Here is an 8,860-nt window from a genome sequence, read left to right as displayed (position 1 = left end):
CCCCCCCCCACCCCCCCCCCCCCCCCCCCCCCCCCCCCCCCCCCCCCCCCCCCCCCCTCCCCCCCCCCCCCCCCCCCCCCCCCCCCCCCCCCCCCCCCCCCCCCCCCCCCCCCCCCCCCCCCCCCCCCCCCCCCCCACCCTCCCCCCCCACCCCCCCCCCCCCCCCCCCCCCCCCCCCCCCCCCCCCCCCCCCCCCTACCCCCCCCCCCCCCCCCACCCCCCCGTCCCCCCCCCCCCCCCCCCCCCCCCCCCCCCCCCCCCCCCCCCCCCCCCACCCCCCCCCCCCCCCCCCCCCCCCCACCCCCCCCCCCACCCCCCCCCCCCCCCCCCCCCCCCCCCCCCCCCCCCCCCCCCCCCCCCCCCACCCCCCCCCCCCCCCCCCCCCCCCCCCCCCCCCCCCCCCCCCCCCCCCCCCCCCCCCCCCCCCCCCCCCACACCCCCCCCCCCCACCCACCCCCCCCCCCCCCCCACCCCCCCCCCCCCCCCCCCCCCCCCCCCCCCCCCCCACCCCCCCCCCCCCCCCCCCCCCCCCCCCCACCCCCCCCCCCCCCCACCCCCCCACCCCCCCCCCCACCCCCCCCCCCCCCCCCCCCCCCATTATAGAAACCCCCCGTTATAGAAACCCCTGTTATAGAAACCCCCCGTTATAGAAACCCCCCTTTATAGAAACCCCCCCGTTATAGAAACCCCCGTTATAGAAACCCCCCGTTATAGAAACCGGCCGTTATAGAAACCCCCCGTTACAGAAACCCCTGTTATAGAAACCCCCCGTTATAGAAACCCCTGTTATAGAAACCCCCCGTTATAGAAACCGGCGTTATAGAAATCCCCGTTATGGAAACCCCCCCATTATAGAAACCCCCCCCGTTATAGAAACCCCCGTTATAGAAAACGCCCCCGTTATAGAAACCCTCGTTATAGAAACTGCCCGTTATAGAAACCCCCGTTATAGAAACCCCCATTATAGAAACCCCCGTTGTAGAAACCCCCCCGTTATAGAAACCCCCCGTTATAGAAACCGCCCGTTATAGAAACCCCCGTTATAGAAACCCCCCGTTATAGAAACCCCCCCGTTATAGATACCGCCCGTTATAGAAACGCCCCCATTATAGATACCATCCGTTATAGAAACCCCCCCATTATAGAAACCCACCGTTATAGGAAACCGCCCGTTAGAGAAACCCCCGTTATAGAAACCCCCGTTATAGAAACCCCCCGTTATAGAAATCCCCCCTTATAGATACCGCCCGTTATAGAAACCCCCCATTATAGATACCGCCCGTTATAGAAACCCCCCATTATAGAAACCCCCCCGTTATAGAAACACCCCCGTTATAGAAACCCCCCGTTATAGAAACCCCCCGTGATAGAAACCGCCCGTTATAGAAAACCCCCCATTATAGAAACCCCCCGTTATAGAAACCCCCATTATAGAAACCCCCCCGTTATAGAAACCCCCCGTTATAGAAACCCCCATTATAGAAAACCCCCTGTTATAGAAACCCCCCCGTTATAGAAACCCCCCATTATAGAAAACCCCCCATTATAGAAACCCCCGTTATAGAAACCCCCACTATAGAAACCCCCCCGTTATAGAAACCCACCGTTATAGAAACCCCCGTTATAGAAACCCCCCATTATAGAAACCCCCCGTTATAGAAACCCCCCATTATAGAAACCCCCGTTATAGAAACCCCCGTTATAGAAATCCCCCATTATAGAAACCCCCTGTTATAGAAACCCCCCATTATAGAAACCGCCCCCGTTATAGAAACCCCCCATTATAGAAACCGCCCCATTATAGAAACCCCCCATTATAGAAACCCCCCGTTATAGAAACCCCCCCATTATAGAAACCGCCCCGTTATAGAAACCACCCATTATAGAAACCCCCCGTTATAGAAACCCCCGTTATAGAAACCCCCCCATTATAGAAAACCCCCGTTATAGAAACCCCCCGTTATAGAAACCCCCCATTATAGAAACCCCCCATTATAGAAACCCACCGTTATAGAAACCCCCGTTATAGAAACCCCTGTTAAGAAAACCCACCGTTATAGAAACCCCCGTTATAGAAATCCCCCCGTTATAGAAACCCCCCGTTATAGAAACCCCTGTTATAGAAACCCCCCGTTATAGAAACCCCCCTTTATAGAAACCCCCCCGTTATAGAAACCCCCGTTATAGAAACCCCCCCGTTATAGAAACCGGCCGTTATAGAAACCCCCCGTTACAGAAACCCCTGTTATAGAAACCCCCCGTTATAGAAACCCCTGTTATAGAAACCCCCCGTTATAGAAACCGGCGTTATAGAAATCCCGTTATGGAAACCCCCCCATTATAGAAACCCCCCCCGTTATAGAAACCCCCGTTATAGAAACGCCCCCGTTATAGAAACCCTCGTTATAGAAACTGCCCGTTATAGAAACCCCCGTTATAGAAACCCCCATTATAGAAACCCCCGTTGTAGAAACCCCCCGTTATAGAAACCCCCCGTTATAGAAACCGCCCGTTATAGAAACCCCCGTTATAGAAACCCCCCGTTATAGAAACCCCCCCGTTATAGATACCGCCCGTTATAGAAACGCCCCCATTATAGATACCATCCGTTATAGAAACCCCCCCATTATAGAAACCCACCGTTATAGAAACCGCCCGTTAGAGAAACCCCCGTTATAGAAACCCCCGTTATAGAACCCCCCCGTTATAGAAATCCCCCCCTTATAGATACCGCCCGTTATAGAAACCCCCCATTATAGATACCGCCCGTTATAGAAACCCCCCATTATAGAAACCCCCCGTTATAGAAACACCCCCGTTATAGAAACCCCCCGTTATAGAAACCCCCCGTGATAGAAACCGCCCGTTATAGAAAACCCCCCATTATAGAAACCCCCCGTTATAGAAACCCCCATTATAGAAACCCCCCCGTTATAGAAACCCCCCGTTATAGAAACCCCCATTATAGAAAACCCCCTGTTATAGAAACCCCCCCGTTATAGAAACCCCCCATTATAGAAAACCCCCCATTATAGAAACCCCCCGTTATAGAAACCCCCACTATAGAAACCCCCCCGTTATAGAAACCCACCGTTATAGAAACCCCCGTTATAGAAACCCCCCATTATAGAAACCCCCGTTATAGAAACCCCCCATTATAGAAACCCCCGTTATAGAAACCCCCGTTATAGAAATCCCCCATTATAGAAACCCCCTGTTATAGAAACCCCCCATTATAGAAACCGCCCCGTTATAGAAACCCCCCATTATAGAAACCGCCCCATTATAGAAACCCCCCATTATAGAAACCCCCCGTTATAGAAACCCCCCATTATAGAAACCGCCCCGTTATAGAAACCACCCATTATAGAAACCCCCCGTTATAGAAACCCCCGTTATAGAAACCCCCCCATTATAGAAAACCCCCGTTATAGAAACCCCCCGTTATAGAAACCCCCCATTATAGAAACCCCCCATTATAGAAACCCACCGTTATAGAAACCCCCGTTATAGAAACCCCTGTTAAGAAAACCCACCGTTATAGAAACCCCCGTTATAGAAATCCCCCCGTTATAGAAACCCCCATTATAGAAACCCCCGTTATAGAAACCCCCGTTATAGAAAACCCCCGTTATAGAAACCCGCCGTTATAGAAACCCCCCGTTATAGAAACCCCCCATTATAGAAACCTTCCGTTATAGAAACCCCCATTATAGAAACCCCCCGTTATAGAAACCCCCATTATAGAAACCCCCGTTATAGAAACCCCCCCGTTATAGAAACCCCCGTTATAGAAACCGGCCGTTATAGAAACCCACCGTTATAGAAACCCCCCGTTATAGAAACCCCCATTATAGAAACCCCCCCGTTATAGAAACACACCGTTATAGAAACCCCCGTTATAGATACCCCCCGTTATAGAAACCCCCCCGTTATAGAAACCCCCCCGTTATAGAAACCCCCGTTATAGAAACCCCCCCGTTATCGAAACCCCCCCGTTATAGAAAACCCCGTTATAGAAACCCCCCATTATAGAAACCCCCCGTTATAGAAACCCCCGTTATAGAAACCCCCCCGTTATAGAAACCCCCCCGTTATAGAAATCCCCCGTTATAGAAACCCCCCCGTAATAGAAACCCCCCGTTATAGAAACTCCCCCGTTATAGAAACCCCCGTTATAGAAACCCCCCCGTTATAGATACCGCCCATTATAGAAACCCCCCGTTATAGAAACCCCCCGTTATAGAAACCCCCGTTATAGAAACCCCCCCGTTATAGATACCGCCCATTATAGAAACCCCCCCATTATAGAAACCCCCCGTTATAGAAACCCCTTTTATAGAAACCCCCCGTTATAGAAACCCCCCTTTATAGAAAACCCCCCGTTATAGAAACCCCCGTTATAGAAACCCCCCATTATAGAAACCCCTGTTATAGAAACCCCCCGTTATAGAAACCGGCCGTTATAGAAACCCCCCGTTATAGAAACCCCTGTTATAGAAACCCCCCGTTATAGAAACCCCTGTTATAGAAAACCCCCGTTATAGAAACCCCCGTTATAGAAATCCCCGTTATGGAAACCCCCCCATTATAGAAACCCCCCCGTTATAGAAACCCCCGTTATAGAAACCCCCGTTATAGAAACCCCCGTTATAGAAACCCCTGTTATAGAATCCCCCGTTATAGAAACCCCCGTTATAGAAACTCCCCCGTTATAGAAACCCTCGTTATAGAAACTGCCCGTTATAGAAACCCCCCGTTATAGAAACCCCCATTATAGAAACCCCCGTTATAGAAACCCCCCCGTTATAGAAACTCCTCGTTATAGAAACCGCCCGTTATAGAAACCCCCCCGTTATAGATATCGCCCGTTATAGAAACCCCCCCATTATAGAAACCCCCCGTTATAGAAACCGCCCGTTATAGAAACCCCCGTTATAGAAAACCCCGTTACAGAAACCCCCCGTTATAGAAACCCCCCCGTTATAGATATCGCCCGTTATAGAAACCCCCCATTATAGATACCGCCCGTTATAGAAACCCCTCCATTATAGAAACCCCCCGTTATAGAAACCCCCATTATAGAAACCCCCCCGTTATAGAAACCCCCCGTTATAGAAACCCCCATTATAGAAACCCCACCGTTATAGAAACCCCCCGTTATAGAAACCCCCCCGTTATAGAAACCCCCCCATTATAGAAACCCCCCGTGATAGAAACCCCCATTATAGAAACCCCCCCGTTATAGAAACCCACTGTTATAGAAACCCCCGTGATAGAAACCCCCCATTATAGAAACCCCCGTTATAGAAACCCCCCATTATAGAAACCCCCGTTATAGAAACCCCCCATTATAGAAATCCCCGTTATAGAAACCCCCCATTATAGAAACCCCCTGTTATAGAAACCCCCCATTATAGAAACCGCCCCGTTATAGAAACCCCCCATTATAGAAACCGCCCCATTATAGAAACCCCCCATTATAGAAACCCCCCGTTATAGAAACCCCCCATTATAGAAACTCCCCGTTATAGAAACCCCCGTTATAGAAACCCCCCCGTTATAGAAACCCCCCCGTTATAGAAAACCCCGTTATAGAAACCCCCCATTATAGAACCCCCCCGTTATAGAAACCGCCGTTATAGAAACCCCCCCGTTACAGAAACACCCCCGTTATAGAAACCCCCCGTTATAGAAACCCCCCCGTTATAGAAACCCCCCGTTATAGAAACCCCCCGTTATAGAAACCCCCTGTTATAGAAACCCCCCCGTTATAGAAACCCCCGTTATAGAAACCCCCCCGTTATAGATACCGCCCATCATAGAAACCCCCCGTTATAGAAACCCCCCGTTATAGAAACCCCCGTTATAGAAACCCCCCCGTTATAGATAACGCCCACTATAGAAGCCCCCCCATTATAGAAACCCCCCGTTATAGAAACCCCTGTTATAGAAACCCCCCGTTATAGAAACCCCCCTTTATAGAAACCCCCCCGTTATAGAAACCCCCGTTATAGAAACCCCCCATTATAGAAACCCCTGTTATAGAAACCCCCCGTTATAGAAACCCCCGTTATAGAAATCCCCGTTATAGAAACCCCCCCGTTATAGAAACCCCCGTTATAGAAATCCCCGTTATAGAAACCCCCCCATTATAGAAACCCCCCCGTTATAGAAACCCCCCGTTATAGTAACCCCTGTTATAGAAACCCCCCGTTATAGAAACCCCCCTTTATAGAAACCCCCCCGTTATAGAAACCCCCGTTATAGAAGCCCCCCATTATAGAAACCCCTGTTATAGAAACCCCCCGTTATAGAAACCCCCGTTATAGAAATCCCCGTTATAGAAACCCCCCCGTTATAGAAACCCCCGTTATAGAAATCCCCGTTATAGAAACCCCCCCATTATAGAAACCCCCCCGTTATAGAAACCCCCATTATAGAAACCCCCGTTATAGAAACCCCCGTTATAGAAACACCTGTTATAGAAACCCCCCCGTTATAGAAACCCCCGTTATAGAAACTCCCCCGTTATAGAAACCCTCGTTATAGAAACTGCCCGTTATAGAAACCCCCCGTTATAGAAACCCCCGTTATAGAAACCCCCCCGTTATAGAAACCCCCCGTTATAGAAACCGCCCGTTATAGAAACCCCCGTTATAGAAACCCCCCGTTATAGAACCCCCCCGTTATAGATACCGCCCGTTATAGAAACGCCGCCATTATAGATACCGCCCATTATCGAAACCCCCCCATTATAGAAACCCCCCGTTATAGAAACCGCCCGTTATAGAAACCCCCGTTATAGAAACCCCCGTTATAGAAACCCCCCGTTATAGAAACACCCCCGTTATAGAAACCGGCCGTTATAGTAACCCCCCGTTATAGAAACCCCTGTTATAGAAACCCCCCGTTATAGAAACCCCTGTTATAGAAACCCCCCATTATAGAAACCCCCGTTATAGAAATCCCCGTTATAGAAACCCCCCCGTTATAGATAACGCCCACTATAGAAGCCCCCCCATTATAGAAACCCCCCGTTATAGAAACCCCTGTTATAGAAACCCCCCGTTATAGAAACCCCCCTTTATAGAAACCCCCCGTTATAGAAACCCCCGTTATAGAAACCCCCCATTATAGAAAACCCTGTTATAGAAACCCCCCGTTATAGAAACCCCCGTTATAGAAATCCCCGTTATAGAATCCCCCCGTTATAGAAACCCCCGTTATAGAAATCCCCATTATAGAAACCCCCCCATTATAGAAACCCCCCCGTTATAGAAACCCCCATTATAGAAACCCCCGTTATAGAAACCCCCGTTATAGAAACCCCTGTTATAGAAACCCCCCCGTTATAGAAACCCCCGTTATAGAAACTCCCCCGTTATAGAAACCCTCGTTATAGAAACTGCCCGTTATAGAAACCCCCCGTTATAGAAACCCCCGTTATAGAAACCCCCCCGTTATAGAAACCTCACGTTATAGAAATCGCCCGTTATAGAAACCCCCGTTATAGAAACCCCCCGTTATAGAACCCCCCCGTGATAGATACCGCCCGTTATAGAAACGCCGCCATTATAGATACCGCCCGTTATAGAAACCCCCCCATTATAGAAACCCCCCGTTATAGAAACCGCCCGTTATAGAAACCCCCGTTATAGAAACCCCTGTTATAGAAACCCCCCGTTATAGAAACCCCCGTTATAGAAACACCCCCGTTATAGAAACCCCCCGTTATAGAAACCCCCCCGTTATAGAAACTCCCCGTTATAGAAACACCCCCGTTATAGAAACCCCCGTTATAGAAACCCCCCCGTTATAGATACCGCCCATTATAGAAACCCCCCGTTATAGAAACCCCCCGTTATAGAAACCCCCGTTATAGAAACCCCCCCGTTATAGATACCGCCCATTATAGAAACCCCCCCATTATAGAAACCCCCCGTTATAGAAACCCCTGTTATAGAAACCCCCCGTTATAGAAACCCCCCTTTATAGAAACCCCCCGTTATAGAAACCCCCGTTATAGAAACCCCCCATAATAGAAACCCCTCTTATAGAAACCCCCCGTTATAGAAACCGGCCGTTATAGAAACCCCCCGTTATAGAAACCCCTGTTATAGAAACCCCCCGTTATAGAAACCCCTGTTATAGAAACCCCCCGTTATAGAAACCCCCATTATAGAAATCCCCGTTATGGAAACCCCCCCATTATAGAAACCCCCCCGTTATAGAAACCCCCATTATAGAAACCCCCGTTATAGAAACCCCCGTTATAGAAACCCCTGTTATAGAAACCCCCCCGTTATAGAAACCCCCGTTATAGAAACTCCCCCGTTATAGAAACCCTCGTTATAGAAACTGCCCGTTATAGAAACCCCCCGTTATAGAAACCCCCATTATAGAAACCCCCGTTATAGAAACCCCCCCGTTATAGAAACCCCCCGTTATAGAAACGCCCCCATTATAGATACCGTCCGTTATAGAAACCCCCCATTATAGAAACCCCCCGTTATAGAAACCGCCCGTTATAGAAACCTCCGTTATAGAAACCCCCGTTATAGAAACCCCCCGTTATAGAAACCCCCCCGTTATAGATACCGCCCGTTATAGAAACCCCCCATTATAGATATCGCCCGTTATAGAAACCCCCCCATTATAGAAACCCACCGTTATAGAAACCCCCGTTATAGAAACCCCTGTTATAGAAACCCCCCCGTTATAGAAACCCCCGTTATAGAAACCCCCCCGTTATCGAAACCCCCCCGTTATAGAAAACCCCGTTATAGAAACCCCCCATTATAGAAACCCCCCCGTTATAGAAACCCCCGTTATAGAAACCCCCCCGTTATAGAAACCC

The sequence above is a fragment of the Somniosus microcephalus genome, chromosome 9 (genome assembly GCF_052327205.1).
Source record: "Somniosus microcephalus isolate GS21.2 chromosome 9, FLI_Smic_1.0, whole genome shotgun sequence".
In the NCBI taxonomy this organism is placed as follows: domain Eukaryota; kingdom Metazoa; phylum Chordata; class Chondrichthyes; order Squaliformes; family Somniosidae; genus Somniosus; species Somniosus microcephalus.
Note: the sequence above shows the minus strand (reverse complement) of the source record.